Source organism: Lepisma saccharinum, chromosome 1 (assembly GCF_977018435.1).
Source record: "Lepisma saccharinum chromosome 1, izLepSacc3.1, whole genome shotgun sequence".
NCBI lineage: Eukaryota > Metazoa > Arthropoda > Insecta > Zygentoma > Lepismatidae > Lepisma > Lepisma saccharinum.
The window spans coordinates 50,394,282-50,417,827 of NC_139229.1; the positions used below are offsets into that span (position 1 = coordinate 50,394,282).

The following is a 23,546-nucleotide window of genomic DNA, read 5'->3' on the forward strand; positions in this document are numbered from 1 at the left end:
ACCAGATACACGTCCAGTCGACTTCCTGTCGAGCTGTGTCAAATATACCAAACTGGCGTTCTAATCAGGACTTCAACTTAACGAATGCACGGAGCACGGGGTAAGAGCGTAAGACAAATTACTTAATACTTAAAGTTCTTTTCATGTCTCACAAAATGTTCATTTGAATCAAAGAACAATTGCTGATAATGAAAACGAAAGGATAGAACATATCTGCTGCCATCTATAATTATCTCCTAACAACCACATTTCGTTGAACATTGTCTGGCAACACTGGAAGCAGGCGTGGCGCGCAGGAGTGAGATTCCATGCGTGCAGGAAACAGCTGGTTGCTCTTCAGCTGCTTTCACGATCGCTACGAACGAAAATTGAGTGAAACAGAGTGCATTGTGTTCTACAGCGACGTCATGTCTAGCATGGAGCTTCGCTTGAAAACTGAATGTAAGTAAACAGTGAATTTTTGCATTAAAAATCCTTGAGTGAATGAGGTGTAGTGTAAACAAACATGACAGTGTCTTCTTGGTGTTCCTCATTCATGCTGATTACGCGATGAATTGATTTGTGAAGATCAAAGTCGTTAGCAGCAGTGGCGTATCCGGCAAGAACATGATGGGACATGATCTCCCCCCAGTCAGTGGCGTGGCGACGCCAGGCTATCTGTTCGGCGTGTAGGCATGTTTGCCGAGAGAGGTATAAAAAAATTGCTCAGTTTGAAGTTATCATTTTCCTGCAACGCTCTTGCAATAATTATCACATATTACTGTCACTGAAATGAAATTATGTGTATGAAATATGTACTTTTTCGATAACTTTTGTTTTCCAGGGAGCTCGTGGCCTCCCCTTGCCCCCCTTCCCGCTTTTCCGGGCGTCCATGACTACACGTATTCACTAATTTATTAAAAACATGTGTCATATAAGTTTTTCATAGGGCTCCCAGGATCGAATCCCAGCCCGGGGCGTGAGTGTTCTTTGCGAGTGTCTCTTCATCATATCATTCTCATCGTTGGGATTAGCCAAAAGTACCAGAAAAACGACGCTAAATAACAAACATCAAATAAAATCAAAGTATACGATTTTTTCATGATGTGATTAGAAGATACCAAGTAATAACTTATGTAATAGCAGGCACGTAGCCATGGGGGAGGGCTCGGGGCTGAACCTCCCCCCCGAAATTCTACAAATATCTAATTTAAATAGTGTATGGTGGTAATTAATTTTGCTTCCTCAGCAGGATTAAACATCTTGCGTGATAAGTTGTAATATACTGAGAAATTCATCTTCAGGGGTTCTACCCCCCCCCCCCCATTTTTCGCCTTTGGATGGCGGCAGCTGATAAAGGATGAGCAATAAAATTCTGGCTACGGGCATGTGTAATAGTGTATACAGAATTTTTTTAAAAAAAAAAATCGAAAGTGGTCAAATTTCGGAAATACGTGTTTGACGTTTTCATGACGGTATGTGCTAGAGACAAATGTCACTCAGACGGATTACCAAGTTGATTAATAAATTTCGAAAAATATCTAAAATTAACATCATCATCTATGAATTTGGGATCACATTTTGTTGTAACTTTAGATTTTCCGAAGTGGGGAGTTTTCAAGAAAGAAATTACAAAGCAATATAAAATATTTATTACTCGTAGAATATCATTCGCGCACAACATCCATGTTTCACGAGTTTTTAATGCATGCTCTGTCGGAAATATTTTATTCCATGCATTGTATTAATCTGGCCCATGATAAATGCGAAAAAAACTACGAAAACTTTCTCTCTTGCTCGCTCGCTCGAATTCATAATTTGATTAGATTAGATTTATTTTGCATCTTGTTTCTGTTATTTCTCTCTGTTTTTGTAGGGGTAGTAACAAAAATGGGACACCTAGATCACAGATAAAGGTATAGAAGCAGATCTGGAACGAAGGCAGAAAACCGGTGCAGTGATCTCCTGCTGAGAATCCCCATTCACAAGAAGTTTTGTAATAATCCGCTAAGAGGCGCTGAGAGGCACTACTAGCAATCTTGCTTCCACTTATTCTAACGAACAGAACAAGAGATGGCACTGCTAATTTTCAACAGCTGTCAAGCCTGACGTCACCGGGCGTTACCTTTATCTGTGCCTAAATCCTGAACTGGCTTCCTTGCAACGCAACAGACAACGCATTACAGGGAATCCATTACTTCAGGATCTAGGTGTCCCATTGTTATTGCTGGTGACTTTACCGGAGGAAGGCCAACTCCTGGAAATTGAATTTCAACCTAAAATTATATATTTTACACATATAATTTCATTTCAGACATAGTAATTTATGTTAATTATTAGAGGAGCGTTTCAGGAACATGATAACTTCAAACTGAAGTAAGGTGAACACTAACATGGGAGAGAATATGTCTTGCTTGCCCCTACCCCCACTGGAAAAAAATACTCTGGATAAAACCTGCCTAAGGCTAGAGTTAAATCCACAGTAACTACTGACATGGACGTCCGCAGGATTTTTCAGGGAGGGGCAAGCAATGGAGTATTTCTTTCCAAGGGGGAAAGAAGACACATATTCCACTGTACGAGGGTCACTATTTATATTTTGAACCTTGGCAACACTGATTGAAGTTAGGCGCGATTTGACGTTTGCACGGAATCGTCTGGCATTATTGACCATAACGTACTTCAAATGTTTTGTAAATAACTTGATTTGTGTTGTTTATGTTGCCTTGGAGATTGCGCGACAACAATAAAATGGAATTAACTCGTGAACATTTTCGTGCAATGATTTTTTACGATTTTCGACGTGGATTATCAAGACAAGAGTGCATCGATCAACTTACTTCCACATTTGGCGATGAAGCCCCATCCTTTGCCACTGTGAAACGCTGGTATAACGAATTTAATCGTGGCCGCCATTCGCTCACCGACGAGATTCGCGAAGGTCGTCGAAAATCAGTTGTTGTTCAAGAAAACTTTGATGCTGTGCAAAACCTAATACTGCAAGATCGTCATGTGACATACTGTGAGATTGAGGCAACCATAGGCATTAGTTCCACCAGCATATATAAAATATTACATGATCATTTAGCTGTGAGAAAGGTATGTTCTCGTTGGATCCCACACAATTTGACAAAAACTCAAAAAGACGCTCGCGTCAATTGGTGCAAACAGATGCTCAATAAATACAATCGTGGTGCTTCAAAAGACGTATATAAGATTGTAACAGGTGACGAATCATGGATATATGCATATGAGCCGGAACGTAAACAGCAGTCGACTGTATGGGTGTTTCAAGATGAACCCAATCCAACAAAAGTTGTTCGTGCTCGAAGCACATCGAAACAAATGGTCGCCTGTTTTTTCGGGAAAACTGGTCATGTGGCAACTGTGCCTTTAGAGGAACGTAGAACGGTCAACTCTGAATGGTACACAACAATTTGTTTGCCAGAGGTCTTCGGTCAAATACGGAAAACAAACAAACGCCGTCGGATCATTCTTCATCAAGACAATGCCAGCTGTCACACATCTCGTCTAACAACCGACTTTATGAACAGTAAAAAAATCGAATTGATAGGTCATCCGCCGTACAGTCCTGATTTGGCACCCAATGACTTCTTCTTGTTCTCGAATGTCAAGAATAAATTGCTTGGACAACGATTTCCGTCGGCGGAAGACGCCGTTGATGCGTTCAAAAACCATTTTATGGAGGTGTCTCAAGAAGATTGGAAAAACTGCTTTGACAAATGGTTCGAACGAATGCAAAAGTGTATTGACCATAAAGGATAATACTTCGAAAAACAATAAAGCAGTTTTCAATGCCAAATTCCTGTTTTTTCATTGTTAGGCTCAAAATATAAATAGTGACCCTCGAAATAGTGTTAATTCCTAAAAAAAAAATGTTTCAGTTTGAAGTTTTCATGGTCCTGCAATTCTGTTTCAATAATTAATTAATATTACTGTGTCTGAAATGAAATTATATGTGTGAAATATATCATTTTTGGTTGACTTTCATTTTCCAGGGGGCGGCCTCCCCCCACCCCTTCCGGACGGCCATGACTACTGGTAAAAAATAAACAAAGATTAGTACAAGAAGACTCAAGAAAATCTTACTGTCTAGACTGATTGGTGATAGCCTTTTGCATGTCATTTTTCGGGTTAATTTGACCAAGGGAAAGGCTTTTCACGTTCGGGGCTACTTAACTGTGGGGTGTGTCAACTGAACGTAAACAAATTTAATAGGAAATGGATGTGGAGGAATTCTTTACTAACCGGGCGAAAAGGCTGTGAAAGCTTCGTACTGCAGGGGCTGACGAAGAGTACAAACTTGTTACGTCACGCAGGAAGCCATATTGCTACATTGGAAGGAGATGACGCTGGAAACACGTGAAAACGGAGCGTGAACAGAACAACGGATTGTGGTTGAATACCGGAAACGCAAAAAAAATAATCTTGTTAAGAGACTCGGTTAGGTAACCATTGAGTCGCTGGCACGAACATTATGATAAAACTTGATGCATAATCCTTGTTTTATCACAAAATACAGACGCGACCATACTGCCCAGGTGGTACAATTCATAGTTGCCAGACTTTTTTTTTCTGTTGTAAAACACACTTAAAACGAAAATACGGTATGGTAGCAGTATCGTTGCATTGAATTGTAGTTTTAAGTCCACTTTATGCACAGAAGGCTAATAGGGACTGGGCCTACAGTTTAAATTGTATCCGAACCACTATGTGCCTCCTCCGAGAATCGAACCCGGGAACCCTTGATTACAAGGCGACAACGCTACCACTGCGCCATCGGCGAGGCGGTACCACTATCATGCCAGCAGGATGAAATTGTATACATTTCTCAATTGATTCATATGTTGCTTATAATATATATAGAGTGTATATATAGAATATATATATTCATCCTTAATTCATGGTTAAAGTTAAGTTAGGTTAATAATGTACAATACAGTGGCGTACGCAAGGGGGGTTACGGGGTTTAACCCCCCTTGAGCTTTTGAAATATTATGAAAATAGCTGTGGAAAAAATAAAAATGACCAATTTATCAGTCAAGGACCTGCGGCAGTACTACTACTACTAATAATAATAATATAATAATAATTTGAATTATTATTCGCATGCGGCACGGAGAAAAGCACAGCATTCCAAACACGCGTCTTTAAGAATGAATGCCTTGAAAATAAACACGAATTCTTGAAAATAATATATAAGGGCAACTATGATTTTAAAGAGCAAAAATGTTGTTTTGTATCTCGGCTACAACAATGTTCAATGATCATGTATTTTTGTGTGTGAACCATGAGCATTAACTAAAGAAAATTCTTGATTCGGTGAACTTGGCTAATGTATAGACAATGGCTAGGCCGACAAGAATAACTCAGTCACCAGTCCGCCTTCCCGCGGCACGTTTGAATTTCTGAATTCAAACGACAATAAGCTTAACTATTGTAAAATGTTTTGTTGGTAACAACAGTGAGACAATCCAGATAGGAATTATCGGGGATATTTATGCGGCGACAAAGCCGGAAAATCTCCAACCAATTCCGGGAATCGAATCCGGATCTCCCGCATGGTTGTCAGATGGCCTACTGACGAAACCCCCGCAGCTTCTTGGATGAGTTCCGTACTTTGATTATTTCAATTTATTTTAATATATTTTCTTGTTTTTATGGATTTTCTTCACACTCAAAATGTCTCATCTCGTTGAATAGACAATTATTTCGTAAGAAAGAAAAAATGCTCTAGAATTTGTTAAAAATCGAATTACTAGAAATTAATTTCGTTTTATTGCTTTCATAAATACTATATGTATGAAGATCTCTACTACTTAATAGTAGTAGTGGTATTAGTATTAGTATTAGTAGTAATTCAACTAATTAATTATAAGTATTATTAATTAATTATGAGTATAATAAAACAATGGTAATGTGAATTTGGAGAAAGTTTTAGATATAACCCCCCCTTGATGAAATCCTGCGTACGCTACTGGTACAATATAATCACCTAACCTTATCTTAATCTTAGCATACGACTAAGGTTATTGTCTGTCATATTGCTGACAGTATGGCTCATGTGGCTGTTCGTAATTAGCACCGGCACATGTTCCAAATTGTTTAGTGTTCCCGTTGGTCACCTTGCGGTAGCTACATCACGGAATATTAGTACTCTTCATTTATACACCAAATCTTGCACCAAACGAAATATTTAAATTAAGAGTAAAAATATTATTAATAAGTACGATTCCAATATGACCGTCAAAATTTCCCATGCAACCCGATTAGGCAAATAGCCGTCAATGAAGGTTTCATGTCGGGAATAATTCCGTGAAAGCTGAATTTTTGTCAGTTGTTAGAAAAATACTAGTAGTGCAAAATCCCAAAAGTCCCCGCCCCTCCTCGCGGTGCTTCCCCCCCAGCACCCCCCAAACATCAATTTCGCAGACTCTCCGGTATCGACCTATCTCTCCGTAACCAATGGTCGTAGGCAGGTGATATTATTTTTAGTCATAATCCTCATTATATTGATTGATTGATTTGGTGTTTTAAGTTCACTTTATGCACAGTAAGGCTAATCGGGACTGGACCTACAGTTTAAAGTGGGACCCGAACCACTATGTGCCTCCACCGGGTTCGAACCCGGGACCCCTTCATTACAAGGCAATAACTGCGCCATCGGGGAGGCCCTCCTCATTACATGTGCTACAAAAAATATTCTGTTTAAGTTTTCAATAATGTTGATGATTTTGCCGTAAATTAAAAAAAATAGTATTTAAAAAGTTATTTTTTTCTGTACTTTTTGAAGTTTTTGCCTTGTAACTTTTGAACAAATTAAAATGACAAGAAATTGTTTCCAATAAAAGTTGTAGCCTATTGTATAAGCTTTACAATGATATACGTTTTCACGTATTTTCGTTAAACATACACCATAAAAAGTGTCTCCAAATGGAGGATAGTACCATGGAATCTTTATCACAGATCGCTGGTTAAGTTCGGAATGATTGACTTTTTGATAAAAACAAGAGACTTGGTAGAATTAATTGTTATACCACTTAAGATATGCTCAGTCGTGTAGCCAATCGTCATCTGCGTGCTGACGGCCGCCATCTTGAAAAGAGTCCGTCATATTGAATATTTTTGATTTGATATAGAACGGTGGCACCTATCAACTTCCGTTTTTTTTCGAGGGAGGCGGGACTTTTGGTATTTTGCACTACTAGCAGTGTTCTAACAACTGCCAAAATTCAGCTTTTTCGAAATTATTCCCGACATTCGACGTTTTTTGTCCTTCATTGACTGGGCTAGAAAGAGGATTTGGCGAAACGGGATAACCCAAATGGCGGACAGCTGTCAGACCTGATTGACGGGTGGTGATAAGCCATTAGGCGAAACGGGATTAAACGAAATGGGATGATATCGCCGATAGGACCCTCCTTCCTGACCCGACAAGCAATCAGAAAAGGCTTTCACGCAGCATACAGCTTGTTGCTTATTGTTTACATTCAATTCTCAGAAGTGTTCGAATATTACTGTATTCCCCAAATTAACAGTGTTTTCGAATTTCCTTTAATTCCCTTTTACTGCAACACTATTATAATGTATGCTTAGAAATTAATATATTTATCAATTAAATGATACGTATTGCGATTCTTATTATGAAGAACAAATCTGAATGAGAGTTAACCGAAAACAACGGGACATTTTCGCATCCCGAGCGCAGTTCGAATAATGTCGGAACAGGGATTAAAAATAATCGATTGTCCCGGCTATATCAGGTCGTCTGGAAGCCTTACATCAACAATTATAAAACTAAAATTACCAAATAGTACAGACTGCAAACTTCTGGAGCCTGTCTCTCCCCATATTTAATTTATTTGTGAAAATCGAGTTCTCAGAAAATTTGAAAATTTATTGCTGAAAATCGAATTATCAGAAAATCTGAAAAAACGTCAATGTTTTCCCCCGTAGGTTTTATAGGTTCACATTACAACATGTCGTAGTTCGAGGAGGGGAATTGCCCCCCTGTCCCCCCTCACTTTCTAGGGCCTGCCTCTCGCCAGCGATTGAAAACCCGAAAGCACTATAGCGTTTGCTCTTCGTTGTGCAGCTAGACTGTTAGTTTTTCAGTAACCTTTAACTTCATAGTCAGTAGAAAAAGAAGAATTCCACCTGTCACGCAATACTATAAATTATGAAGTGTGTTGGGTGTAGTTATCTTACCCACTCAACCCATGTAAGGTAGTTAATCAATACGTCCCTAATTTCCTTGTGCTCTATACGCATGTGGACAATGTACCTTTCGTTGCATATTTCGTGTGTTATATCTTTTTTAACGCATTTTTCGTTTCTATTAATATGTACTTGGCTGCTTGGACTCATACGAAAGCATGACATATGGGAGTCTGAAATTAGTTTCGTGTCTATGAATATTCGTGGAAGGTTACGTTCGTCATGCTCAATAATTTCTCATTCGTAGCCACAATTCATTTTTATATGTACACCATGAATGTGGTTTCCAGTGTATAAATTTCCGCGCCACGTCTTGTTGACCCATTCCTTATATTTTTTGTAATCTCGATGTTATTTTTTATATGGTCATAGTACAGTTGAATCCATGAGTATTACCGTGCAAATTGTCCATTACTATTTTCATCAATTTTTCTGTTACATTCTATGTATTTTTAAGTGATGGTTTTTTATGTATGGTGGTGCAAAAGTTGTCAACAGCTTGTTTTGAGGTTTCTTTTAAGTCTTAAAGCTCTTATTGGGTCAAGTATAGTGCACGAACATGCTGAGGGACAATTCGCATGGTATTTTTTTGAATGTGGCTTCAGAGATGTTATCGTCTTGTCCTCTGCTGAAAGTTTATTTTTAGGTTTTATCGATTTGTGTTCGCAGCAAATTTTCAATAGGGGGAGAGGAGAAGGTCAACATTAAAATTGGGTCCTAAAATTCGGAATTTTGACGCCCTGTGACGTCACTTTTTTGAGTCATGAAGAGTTCAAGTGATTAAAAGAAACAGTAGCATCTTCCTTTACCAAGAATAATCAATGGGATGTAGTTCCAGCTTTCATTCAGAAACTTCTAGCAAATCAAAAAGCCTTTGTACGATAACATCCAGCCATAGGACATGAAAGTATCAAAAATGAGAAATGATGGGGGGGGGGGTAGCAATAAATAAATATACTAGAATAAAATAAACATAATATACTATCATGTAAATAAATAATATGTAATGTGAATATGAAGAAATAATATGTAATGTGAATTTGAAAAAATAATATTTAATGTGAATTTGAAGAAAAAATATGAAGAAATGTAAAAAAAGAAGAAGTAGAAGACGGATAAAAGATAAATCAGAGAAAGAAAATGAACAAAGCAGTGTGTAAGAAAGATTAAATTGACTAGCTGCAAAAAACAATAATCAGAATAACAAGTTAAATGAGAGGAAAAACAGGAAAATTGAAATACATAGAAGAGATTGAGACGATTAAAAAAAAATGAACACAAAATATGTAATATTTGGTCCAGAACGATATTTTCAACGAGGAGGGAGGGGACAGTTTCAAGTGACATCCCGACCTTTCCATGGCGTCCATGGAGTCATTTAATAGATGATTCGAGACTCTCTGTGTAGTCATTTTCACATTATTTACACCAGGGTCACCCAAACTAAGGCCCGCGGGCCACACTCGGTTTGCCACGTGTTTTTATGTGGCCCACCTTCCTACTTACAAAACATCTAACTTTAATATGAGTCATTACCTTCTGTGTTAGTATAATATAATATGGCCCACGATCAATTGCCTGAAGTAATTACTTGCACCGTATAGAAAAGAAAAAGTTGGACACCCCTGATTTATGCAATCACCCTCATACAAATATGGTTATTGATAAGAGAGGAAAAAACTTGCTCCCTCAGGAAGCGCATGTATTTATTGTCCTTATTTGTCCTCTCTTCTGAGGGGCATTCGCCCCTGCTCTTTTTGGACCCGTCACTGTCTATATTTCTTTCACGATGCTTTACATTCTACTCCGAAAAATCCTGAATACGTGTCTATGTGAACTATTATGTTGCACACTAGTCCACCTCTATATTGGTAGGATGTAACATTGACAAAGTTTGGACTTACAGCTTAAGGTGATTAAGAACCACCGAGCAATGTGCCACAACCGGGTTCGAACCCGAGACACCTTGATTAAAAGCGACGCCTTTGGGGAGATCCGGATGTAATATTGGGAAATAGTATGTGTTACATGACTTTCCGGCCTCTGTGCCGGAGAATGTTTTCAGGGGAGCATCCGTGTCTGAAGTGAAAACAAATATTAAATTGTTACTACTCTGTACTTCCTTAAACTACATTGAACATTTCTTTTATTCACTAAATTGATAAAGAAACATGCATTTAGCAACCTCCCTTTGTTACTGAGGATGGAAATATACAGATCCGTGATTATCTGTGGTACTATCACCATGAGCAGGCGGACGACGCGTCCTGCTATATATACGTACCTTCTCAACGACAGCACACAACCAAGACTTCCGGTTCTGCAGATTCGGAATCTGCATGTGATCGTAGCCCCCCCTTCCATATACTCCATTGAAAGGTCTTGACGTGCAGATTCCGAATCTGCAATCGCTTTCACTCTATCTCAATTAGGGGCAGAGATACGTCCCCCTTTTTTTTTTTTTTTTTTTTTCTTTTTTTTTTAATTTTAAAATCGCAATATCTTTGTTCCTAATTGAGCTAGGAGGATGGTTGATAGCTCGTTGGACTCGGAATGTAGTCCTCTTTCCGATTCTACAATACAAAATGGGGTTTCCATTTAAAATTTCACAGTTGCCCCCGCACCACCCCCAGGGTGTGTATTTCTCACGATATGTGACCGCTCCGGGACTTTTGGACCAGCCGGTATATATATTGACAGGGTAGCATCCAAATCGTCTCTCTGCCGGATGAATTGATTCCGTTCCTAGAGGAGAAGAGGCAATTAGGGACTGCTGGAGAAAGTCTGGCTCGTCTCTGCGTGGACCTGATAAAATAACTTTGTCATTTTGCCTCGTTTGCTATGTGATTGACTGCCACTCCCTTTTTGACGACCCAATCAATAGCAGACACCGAGTGGCACCAATTCGCTAAGTGGGAGCCAGAGCCAGAATGGAATTGCCGTTGTGCATATCGCTTGATAGCTGTGAACCTCACACAGAGAGATAGAGGGGAAGGGGAGGAGAGAAGGAAGGGGTGAAAGACTCAGAAAGAGTGAAAGAGCTGAAAAGAAAAAAAGATTGATTGATTTGTTGTTTTAAGTCCACTTTATACACAGGAAGAGGGACTGGACCTACAGTTTAAAGTGGTATCTGAACCACTGGCTATGTGCCTCCACCGGGAATCGAACGCGGGAACCTTTGATTATAAGGTGACGACGTTACCACTACGCCATCGGCGAGGCTGAAAATAAAAAGGAAAAAGTTACAGAAAGAAAGAGAGACAGAGATGTTAGATTGATAAGGAGAAGGGGGAGGAAAGTAAAAAGACGAAATGATGGAAAGAGAGAGAGAGAGATTTCGGTTCACTCACTCTGTCACTCTCTCTCTCTCTCTCTCTCTTCTCTCCTCTCCTCTTGATTTCCCCTTCACCCCTTCTATCTGTTCTTCTCTCTTCCTTTCTCTCCTCTTCCCTCCCTCCCCATATATCTCATGTGCAATAACCGGCAATGAAAATGGTACACCCAGATACTGAAATATTCGCTTCCCTGCACGGCGTTAAGTGTGTTGCCTAACTCTACGGCGATAAGTCGTTAGCAGACGCACAATAGCAACTTTTACCACCGCCGTTGAGTTAGGCAACACACTTGCAGAGAAACAATTATATCAGGATCTAGATATCCCATTTTATTGCCGGTGTCTGTACAAGATGAAGAAAGAAATAAAAGGAGAGAAATAAAAACAGATTTTGAACCTTTTTCAGTTTGTTCTGGTGTATTGGTTAGAGTGAAGTGTTACGATGCTATGCTAGCGGCGCTGTGAAAAAAGAAAGAAAACAACCGTCCTTCACGTAACTTAATTCAATATCTTATGTTTTATCTGTGGACTACCAGTAGCTGAATAGTCGCCTTGTAATCAAGGGGTTCGATACCCGGTGAAGGCATCTAGTGGTTCGGATCCCACTTTAAACTGTAGATCTAGTCCCGATTAGCCTTACTATGCATAAAGTTGACTTAAAACACCAATTCTTACTGTGCATAAAGTTGACTTAAAACACCAATTCTTACTGTGCATAAAGTTGACTTAAAACACCAATTCTTACTGTGCATAAAGTTGACTTAAAACACCAACTCAATCAATCAAATCATCCCCTTGATGAAAGTGGTCACAGATTCGATCTCCTGTGAGAGCCCCAAAGCATGCACGTCCATCCTCCATACATAGATTTTTTTTCTATTTACGTTATTTTATGTTGCTTTTATGCCAAGCCAAAGTAAACATGAACTGAATAATGAACAGGTAAAACAAAAGTTAACGGAAAACACAACCTTTCCTTTGCTCAAGATTTGAACCATGTTGACTTTATGTTGTAGTGCGATGCATGAACCACTCCGCCACAAAAGCCGACACACCTGCGCAAGAAGAGAGAAGGAAGATTACACACACAAAAATGAATTTCATTAAATGTAATTGATGCACTTCACATGAAACAATTATGCGTTTAAATTGTTTTTTTTTTTTTTTTTTTGTTCGTCGTTGATTGAAACTTCCGTACCAATGCCTTGTGTACTTGACTCAAATTTTAATTAATTTCTTGCATTATTACTTCACATGACTGGTGGACTTTCCATGTATTTCTTGGTATTCTTGTTTATGTTTATTGATTTTTATTTTTGTTAATTTGTTGCTCACAAACTGAAAAGAAAATCTCAAACTGCAGGTTGAAAATGACACATTTTATACGTTATGCTATACATTACATTATTTGTTGTATTCCACAAAAAATGAAACACTATTTTAAAACAGAATGATAGTCAGATTATAATTTAAGGATTTTGTTTGGAAGAAACTTTATAAAATTGTCTTTAGCGAAACTCGATTAAAGTCAAGTTCATTTTAGTGGATATCCAATATATATGCATCTAGACGTTTGTTAGAAATTTATTCTTTCGTGTACTTTTTGTATTGATTAATGAGTGTTTTTTAGTGCAATTGGCTATTACTTCAAAAATAGGAAAATTATACCTCTTTAATCATCGAGTTCAGATACCCTTGTAAAACACTGCTATAATAATATATTGGATACAATAAGCAAAATTATAACTTTCCTCGGAATTAATTTCTCCTCACTATCTATCTGACGTCACGTCGGGACGTTATCTCTATCTTGTTTTCAAGGTCGTGCCCTTAAAGATTGTTGAAACTGTGTCAGTTTGGTTGCAGGTTTAGACAAGAGTGTTATCTTGCATTCCACTCACAACTGTAAGTGAGAACTGTCATAATGCAATGTTTTCTACAAGCTAAATGTTGACGTCGTGATTACCTCAACGCTCTGATTTTGGTGAGTTGATCATACATGATAAAGCTCTTTTTCTTGTCGCTTTGTGTAATGTAATGCACACTGAGTGAAGTTCAGTCCAAGGAATAATAACGGAACAGAGACGAAACCAGACCAAGTACTTTCTCGTTCTCTTCCCGTGTGAATAATATTAGTTGTATTCTTGCTATCATTTCAGTAATTAATTAACGTGTTTCCGGTTCGATTAATGCTGCTATGTAATTTTGCTCATTTGTAGCATAAATTGGCTTGATTTACATAAAATACATTGTAAATTTGCAATTTGCATGTAAATTTTACAATCACGTACATGTGCGTCGCCGGCATTAGTATGAATTTTTGTTACTCTGTGCCGCACGACTCACAAATACGTAATGTTTATTGACATAGATAAATTTTCTTTTGCACAGTTTTGATATTTTCATAATATTTATTATATTTTTCTTTATCCCCCTAATAAGACAAATTATTACATTACAATGTAATAGTATTATTATTACATCCTACATACATATTTATTATATAACGCAGTATAATATATTAATTGATTGATTGATTTAGTTTATATTACTTCGCGTTTTGTGCCTCTTGGCTAATTTGCGAAGATGGGGATGAGTGATGAAATTATGAAATTGATGAATGGACATTCACAAACAACCAAGCCCGAGCGGGATTCGACCTCGGGTCCCTTGGCGTCGCAGCGCGATGTGCTAACCACTCGGCCACAGGGTCAGGCTATAATATATTAAAATTGCAATACATTTTAGATATTGATGTTACATGACAGAATCACTTATAAAAACAATGTTCCATTTGTAGCTTTGCGTGTAAACTTCCAATGATAAATTTCGAAAGTTCCCATACATTTGCTTGTGAGCAAAACAAGATTCAATGCAAAGTCCTGCTTTTCCTGGACATTCTGAACAATAAAGAACAGTGTCTATTCTCTATCTCTATTGGTACACGAAATAACAATTATAATGTTTCAAACTAACAATGTTACCAAGAATAGAAAAATAAAACAATTTCTTTGCTGTCAAACGATGCCTTGATACGTGAGTAAGAAACCAAAGGAACTATAATGCAATTTGATTCAACAGTGCAAAGAGAGACGCGCAAAGGAGGAAATACGAATGATGCACATGTGCGTCAACGCACACACCTACAATCTCATATAACGCATAAATGCGTTATTGGTAGCGAACGTGTTAACGCGCAGGTTGGAAACCTATTCAAAAGTTCATTGTGTTTGCCTCATCATTAATTTCACCAGTTCATCATTCATCCTCATCGTGGTGATTGCCGTAAGAGGTAGAAAAGCGACGTAAAAAAACAGAAATATAAAATAATTGCAGGTCCAATGCGGGTTAGCTTATCAGAGCCTAAAGTTGATTTAAAACAAGCTTTGTGATCTGAACATTCCAATTTATCTATCTTGAAAGTTTTTAAATTGGGTTCAGTTGCTGAATAAGCATTTTGAATGCCATTATGGGCGGAGAAAATGGATCGGAATAAAATAATTAACCTTTTTTTATTTTCAAAAACTTAGGAGGGGTTGACGCCATAATCTCCCGCCCCTTTTCGGTGCGCTTATAGAGATATAGAGATGCATGAATTTCAACGTGTTTAAACTTTTATCAATTAGCTTCGAAATCTAGAATGCATGGCACGCTTAAAAAAATACTATTTTTGCAACCACGTGAGCGCCAAGTAACGAAGAGTTACTTCAAATTCAAATTTCCTGAAAAGAAGTTCTATGTCCTCTTCTTTTCCCTAGAATGGCCAATACCACTAATACTTTCCAAGATGAAGTCAAATTTTCAATACCTTTATGAGTAAGCTCAAAAATTTCCTGAAACAAGCAAATCCTCTTGCCTGATGTATTTTCTCTAGCCTAATAAAAAGTGCCTAAAACAAAAAGGATCTTCGTGCTTCATTTCTTGTGTCTAGCCTAAAGAATTCCTGAAACAAGTAGGTCTTCTTGCTTGAATTCTTTGTCTAGCCTAAAGAAGTTTCTGAAGCAAGTAGCAATTTCTTGTCTCAATTATTTTGTCTAGCCTAAAGAAGTTCCTGAAACAAGTAGGATCTTCTTGTCTCAATTCTTTTGTATGGCTTAAATAAGTTCTTGAAAGAAGTAGGGCCCTCTTGTCTCAATTCTTTTGTCTAGCCTAAATAAGTTCCTGAAACAAATAGGGTCTTCTTGCCTAAATTATTTTGTCGAGCCTAAAGAAGTTCCTGAAACAAATAGGGTCTTCTCGCCTAAATTAATTTGTCGAGCCTAAAGAAGTTCCTGAAACAAGTAGGATCTTCTTGTGTCAATTTTTTTGCCTAGCTTTAACAAGTTCCTGAAAGAAGTAGGATCTTCTTGTCTCAATTCTTTTGTCTAGCCTAAATTAGCTCCTGAAACAAGTAGGATGTTCTTGTCTCAATTCTTTCCTCTAGCCTAAAGAATTTCCAGAAACAAGTAGGATCTTCTTGTGTCAATTTTTTTGCCAAGGTTTAAGAAGTTCCTGAAAGAAGTAGGATCTTCTTGTCTCAATTCTTTTGTTTAGCCTAAATATGTTCCTGAAAGAAGTAGGATCTTCTTGTCTCAATTTTTTGTCTAGCCTAAATGAGCTCCTGAAACAAGTAGGATGTTCTTGTCTCAATTCTTTTCTCTAGCCTAAAGAAGTTCCTGAAACAAGTAGGACATTCTTGTTTCAATTCTTTTGTCTAGCCTAAAGAAGTTCCTGAAACAAATAGGGTTTTCTTGCCTAAATTGTTTTGTCTTGCCTAAAGAAGTTCCTGAAACAAATAGGGTCTTCTTCCCTAAATTATTTTGTCGAGCCTAAAGAAGTTCCTGAAATAAGTAGGATCTTCTTGTGTCAATTGTTTTGCCTAGATTAACAAGTTCCTGAAACAAGTAGGATTTTCTTGTCTCAATTTTTTGTTTAGCCTAAATAAGTTCCTGAAAGAAGTAGGATCTTCTTGTCTCAATTCTTTTGTCTAGCCTAAATAAGCTCCTGAAACAAGTAGGATCTTCTTGTCTCAATTCTTTTCTCTAGCCTAAAGAAGTTCCTGAAACAAGTAGGACATTCTTGTTTCAATTCTTTTGTCTAGCCTAAAGAAGTTCCTGAAAAAAATAGGGTTTTCTTGCCTAAATTATTTTGTCGAGCCTAAATAAGTTCCTGAAACAAGTAGGATCTTCTTGTGTCAATTTTTTTGCCTAGGTTTAAGAAGTTCCTGAAAGAAGTAGGATCTTCTTGTTTCAATTCTTTTGTTTAGCCTAAATAAGTTCCTGAAAGAAGTAGGATTTTCTTGTGTCAATTCTTTTGTCTAGCCTAAATGAGCTCCTGAAACAAGTAGGATCTTCTTGTCTCTAGTCTAAAGAAGTTCCAGAAACAAGTAGGCTCTTCTTGTTTCAACTTTTTTACCTAGCTTTAACAAGTTCCTGAAAGAAGTAGGATCTTCTTGTCTCAATTATTTTGTTTAGCCTAAATAAGTTCCTGAAAGAAGTAAGATCTTCTTGTGTCAATTCTTTTGTCTAGCCTAAATGAGCTCCTGAAACAAGTAGGATGTTCTTGTCTCAATTCTTTTCTCTAGCCTAAAGAAGTTCCTGAAAGAAGTAGGATCTTCTTGTCTCAATTCTTTTCTCTAGCCTAAAGAAGTTTATTACAGTTTATTGAGCAATTTTCACACCGATAATACCCCTGGGGGCATTGGTGCATGTACATTACAAAAGACATGTTGACATCGCACATATATATATCTATACATCAATTTGGCAATTTTTTAATAATAATATAACATAATATAATAGTAAAACACACAATGACAAATTATTTGTTGAAGTGAACTAGTGCTGTAAAAGTACATGTTATATAGTGTATACAATCTAAATTTATTTTATAAAGTTAGTTAATTCTTGAAATTCTTTTCCTGAAAGAAGTAGGATCTTCTTGTCTCAATTCTTTTCTCTAGCCTAAAGAAGTTCCTGAAACAAGTAGGATCTTCTTGTCTCAATTCTTTTCTCTAGCCTAAAGAAGTTCCAGAAACAAGTAGGATCTTCTTGTTTCAATTCTTTTCTCTAGCCTAAAGAAGTTCCTGAAAGAAGTAGGATCTTCTTGTCTCAATTCTTTTCTCTAGCCTAAAGAAGTTCCTGAAAGAAGTAGGATCTTCTTGTCTCAATTCTTTTCTCTAGCCTAAAGAAGTTCCAGAAACAAGTAGGATCTTCTTGTCTCAATTCTTTTGTCTAGCCTAAAGAAGTTCCTGAAACAAATAGGGTCTTCTTGCCTAAATTATTTTGTCGAGCCTAAAGAAGTTCCTGAAACAAATATGGTCTTCTTGCCTAAATTATTTTGTCCAGCCTAAAGAAGTTCCTGAAACAAGTAGGATCTTCTTGTGTCAATTGTTTTGCCTAGCTTTAACAAGTTCCTGAAAGAAGTAGGATCTTCTCGTCTCAATTCTTTTGTCTAGCCTAAATGAGCTCCTGAAACAAGTAGGATCTTCTTGTCTCAATTCTTTTGTCTAGGATAAAGAAGTTCCTGAAACAAGTAGGATATTCCTATCTCAATTCTTTAGCTTAGTCTAATGAAGTTCCTCAAACATGTAGAACCTTGCTGTCTAAATTATTTTGTCTAGCCTAAATGCCAGACCCTGTGGCCGATTGGTGTCGACCTCCGTGGCGGAGTGGTTAGCACAGCGCGCTGCAACGCCAGGGGTTTCGGGTTGGAGTCCATGGTAAGGCATGAGTATATGTGTTTGTCCAAACGTGATAAACTGAGAATACTGTAAAAGTTGAAAAGTGTGAATGAAGGGGAATGAATACCACCGTGTAGGGGTGGGTATTCCTTTATTGAAAAAAAAAGTGGTTAGCACATTGCGCTGCGACGCCAAGGGCCACGGGTTCGAATCGCGCTCAGGCTTGGTTGTTTGTGAATGTCCATTCATCAATTTCATCACTCATCCCCATCTTCGCAAATTAGCCAAGAGGCACAAAACGCGAAGTAAAATAAACTAAATCAATCAATCAGTCTAGCCTAAATAAGTTCCTTAAAGAAGTAGGATCTTGTCTCAATTCATTTGTCTAGCCTGTAAAAATTCCTAAACAAATAGGATATTCTTGCCCCAATTATTTTGCTTAGCCTAAAGAAGTTCCTGAAACATGTAGGATATTCTTGTCTCAATTCTTTTGTCTAACTTAAAGAAGTTTCTGAAAGAACTCTCCCTAACTTAGCCTCTTAGAGCAGTACTTGTCCACCGGAAAGGTAGTCCAGTCAGCAGCAACACCCTTGGTGTAAATGTGACTAGGGAAATTACTGCTTTTCTCAACATAAGCAAATGGCTGGGTTGTATAATCCAATAAAGTGATCGATTCTATAGCTACGCGAATACGCTTACTCACTCCAAACGGCGAAAGAGAGTAGCGAAGTAGGCTCAGATACTACTAAATTATGCTCTTACAAGTGAAAACGTGTAAGATTATCAGATGCGATAGCACAATACAATGCACGGCATAGGACTAGTTAGTGCCCTACATCAAATGATGATTCAAAATGAAAGAACTTTGCATGTACTTTCGTTAGTAGATATACAATTCATTAAAATCATGAGCTTTGAAATTAGAAAATTGCTGTTTTATCTCCTTTCCTTATAACAAGGAAAGCACGAGAGGAAAAGCAATCGAAGGACTTTTCCTCCTAGCCGCATGGAAGCGTATCGGTGCGTGACGTCAGTGACCATCAACTACGGAGAAATCACTTGCCTTCACACAGCAGAACGTGTTAGCCATTCTTTGTGGTCACGATAAGCAAGGAAGGAGCGTCCTCTTGCGGGGTTACTTGTCAAGTACTCTGGTTGAAGGACGTCGAGTTGGCTACGACGGAACGCTTCACCGATTTCTTAACAATGGAGGTTTAATGAAAGCATGAATGAATGAATGATGAGTTAACATTTTTGGGTACGTAGACACGTAGGGCCATTTTGCAGCACCCTTCGAAGTGTAGGAGCAGTTCGCTCCACTTTTTGTTACTAGGTGTAGTGCAGGTGTATCCCAGTGTCAGGCTGATGCAAGGAAATGGCGTTCAACCGAGTGAACGTTGTACGCAAGAAGAGCGGTGTTCAACTTCAGCCTATATGCTGCTTTCATCGTTCATTTCATTGGTGCATTGCCACGTGATCATGCTCCACACTGTACAGCGTTTCAGAACGTAGTGCAAACGATGAAGACACCAAATACGCTACTAGGCCTCTCCGATGGCGCGGTTGTAGCGTCGTCGTCTTGTAATTAAGGAGTCCCGGGTTCGATTCCCGGTGGAGGCACATAGTGGTTCGGATTTCACTTTAAACTGTAGGTCCAGTCCCGATGAGCCTTTCTGTGCATAAAGTGAAATTAAAACAACAATTCAATCAATCAATTCAATCAACCAAATACACTACGCAACACTCAGTCAACGAACTAGATGACTCGGTTTTGAACTTTGTGACCAACTAGACGCGTGAGTACAAAGGGAGTCATAAAGTGAAGCGAACGAGACGAGGCCAATGTTAAATGAGGGGTGTAGGGAGCCCCTTGACAAAGATTACAAGTGCAAGGTTGTAAAGAGACCTGCACAAGACAAAAAAATCATTAAAAAGGGAAGGCTAGTCTGAAAACTTCTTCAGGAAGCAAGAAAACATTTGTTAAAAGACTTTCACCATCTCCCAACATGGAAGATTAACAATTGGGTAAATTAAAAGTTTGTCTGAGACCAGTAAAGTCGTTACATTCAATGATAGCATTTAAAACATTACTTGCACGACACATCGAAGGGTCCAACCCTTGCAGCAAGTGACCATGAGTGAGACTGCTGTTTCCAATACGACGGCTGTGTCTTATCGGGAGAACCGGTACAAGGAACCCCGTGAACCAGTGGTGGGCTATATAACGGGAAGCTTGTTTTCCGTTAACTCGTCCCAGTACTGCCAAGTGTCAAGGAGAATTATGAAAGCTAATCTGAAATATCTAAACGTACCTCCATTGGTCTGGTGGCTCTATACAGACAATATTGTCGTATCACACCGATTCCCTTTTAAAGTTCTAGTACTTTTAGTATTCAACTTCAGTCACGATGTCACCTTTTGAACCGGAAGTTTCGGGTTTCAATTCAGTGACGGTGTCAGAAAAGAAAACAATAATTGGGGAGGTAGAGCGGGAATATATTCTGAGGGTCAGTCAAATATCAAAACAATCATATACTGGTAAAACAGGATGTATTAACCCTAAACTAAAATGAAACTCCGTAGCGCAACAGCCCTCGAAGGGCAAAGGCCTACAAGGGGCTTTTGTGATGACGCGTGGTCAGCGCATCCAGTCCCATCGCCGCTGGTTTCTGACTTTCGAGATCGGATCCCGCTACTTCTTTTCAGGTAGCTTCTAAATCGTCGTCACGATTCTGGATCAACGCAGAAATTTTGATCTCCCAACGGGAACAGAACCCGGTAATAAGCTCCTCCGGTAAATAGCTGAACAGGGTAAAATATAATATACCACTGCTTGCATTATTTTTATTTGACTTTTTTTCCCACTTTTGACTAATTGCGACGATGAGGGTAAATGATGAATTGATGAAGGGGCCCTTACAAAGAACATCCATGCCCAGCCGGGACTGGAACCCGGAAACTTCCGTGGCGAGATCCAGTCAACCACTTGACAAGCTAATACACTGTATATCAGTGCAGAATCCACTTCTGTTAGCGAAGCAATCAAGCGTTGCACTGGAATGATGCATTAGAAATTGAAAACAATTTTGTTCTTCCAGTGAATGCACATTTCAGTTAATATCTTTGTGGCGACTTGGCACCTTTTACTTTTCCAATGACTCCGATAAAGCATGCTCGTGGGTTAAGGCAGCCGGAGCGTGGTGCAAAACTACGATTCTGGCACATTCTTTGAGCATGAAAGAATGCTCTGCTTTCCCTTCCGTCCGCGCGTGCTCTTCCAAGCTTGGGCTTTGGAAATGTACGTTAGTTCCTGCCATTTCGAAGGTCCTTACGTGAATGCGTGGGTGTGTTAGCAACAAGAGAGTTCTTTTTATCACCTCGAGTTTGCGTTGTGATGTGTATTTGGCGCGTCGAGATAAAAATCGTTAGTTGACTCTCCAAAGTGATTGCGTGTAGTGTGCAATGGAAGGGATATCTCAGTGTATTCTTTATGTTAGTGTATAGGAACGGGAGTTGAAGTTGGGATATACAATCGTCATTCAGGTGAGATTAACTATGTATACTTCATATGAGACTTTTTTTTTTTTTTTACGAGTGTTCCATATGACGGCGTAGTGGCTACCGCTCCCGCCTTGTAATGGATAGATTACAGTTTCCATTGACTGCATTATTTGTGGTTCGGACTTCACGTTAGACTGTAGGTCCAGTCTCTATTAGCCATATCTATGCGTAGAGTGGACTTAAATTTTGACACATTTTTGTCGCAGGAACGGGGTGTCTACAAGGGTACATTGTACACAAGGACGTATGTATGAGGGGTCCAGGGGTCGGAGGCCCCCCCCCCTCCCTCGAATGACATAGCAACCATGTACTAAAATTAAATAATGAAAATATACTTGCTTGTTGCTCATTTGTTGTATAATCACTAGGGCTAGGATTTTTATGACCTAAAAATCACCAAAATATGCAAAATAACCTAAAAATGACCTAAAATTTTACAAAATATGCACTATAATTTGAAAAACGTGCCCTTATAACTAGACTGTTTCAAACATCAATATCTAACTTATGCTGAAATATTTTCATATATATACTATATATACATACATATATACATACTATTTTTGGTTCACTTTATGGGCCCTGATGAGTTGAAATGCACAATGAATACTTTCTGTAAATTTTCAATTAAAATTAAAAAGATTTTGCTGCAGTCAAAAAAAACGAGTCAACATGGGAGTAAGAACGAATCCACTTGGAAAATGACTGTATATTTCTTGAAAAAGCGAAAATATGCTGAATATGACCGAAAATCCATCAAAATACGCTTTATCTCGTAGAAACTGCCAAATATGCCAAAATATGCATTTAAAAAGCACCTTAATTCAATTAGTTTCTTCACAATATGAATTTCTATATATTTAGGGAACACATCACCCTTACCAAAAAAAAACCATGCTAAGTCATAAAAATCCTAGCCCTAATAATCACCAATATAATCCTTACTTTCGACTGAGTTTGGTGGAAATAAATAACGGGGTCATGCCTTGAATGATAGTACACTTCGCAACATCTTATTTGACCGCCCCGAAAGAATTCTAAGTCCCGAATTCGTAAACTTAGCAACATTGCACTTCGGCTCCAAGTGAGAGTAGCCAACTTTGAGTAGGTCCTTCCACTAGACGAGAAACGCTGCGGTGATAGGTTTTCAATTAAACACTTTCCATGAACTTAGAAAGTATAAACCGCTATTATAATACACAATCAAACAGAAATAATAAATTGGAAAAAGAACCTTGAAGGATATTTACGATTCTGCTTGCTCGACTTGAAATTTGGGGGGTTTGAAACACTGAATAGAGTTTTTCTCCACCTGGAGGAAATTGCCATCAAGTTTGTGCAGAAAGAAGCAAATTTGTGAGGAGTTTATGCGACATTTTATTTACAATACCTTGCATAATATCGAACAATTCTCAAAAACATATATTTTACACGACATGTCGAGAAAATGTAATTGAAACACAGGAAGGTGGGAGTCTTCATAAACGTCAATATGTTTTTAAGGGTATAACGTCATTAAGTTAACGTAGAGCAGTCGGTTACGTGCTGCTGTCCTTATTTTTCATCAAGCGTGAAAGGTCGCGGGTTCAAATCCCACCCTCTCCTCTTTCTTTTTTATTTTTTTTGTTCGCTGAACAGATACCGTTGATATTAGAATATTTAAAAAATGAATCCGAAGCACACTTGGGGGTCGTCCCTTCTGCGCATATTTCCCCTTAGAAGTTGGAGATTTCCAGGATTTAAAGTTAAAACTTTTCTTTTTTAGTTATTGTT

The 23,546-nt window shown here is 38.3% G+C and overlaps 1 pseudogene across 3 annotated transcripts in view; it reads left to right on the forward strand.

Moving 5' to 3' along the window:
* Positions 1-320: 320 nt before the first annotated feature.
* The window catches only part of LOC145994994 (ADP-ribosylarginine hydrolase CG2909 pseudogene), a 37,489-nt pseudogene continuing 14,263 nt past the window's right edge, over positions 321-23,546 (forward strand). Inside the window, exon 1 of one of the 3 annotated variants that reach the window (XR_014442407.1) lies at positions 321-441. The product of XR_014442407.1 is annotated as an ADP-ribosylarginine hydrolase CG2909 pseudogene, transcript variant X1 (transcript). Of the gene's footprint in view, positions 442-13,414; positions 13,536-21,542; positions 21,756-23,546 lie in introns of those variants that run through there. The other 2 variants (XR_014442409.1, XR_014442408.1) reach the window with 2 other exon arrangements.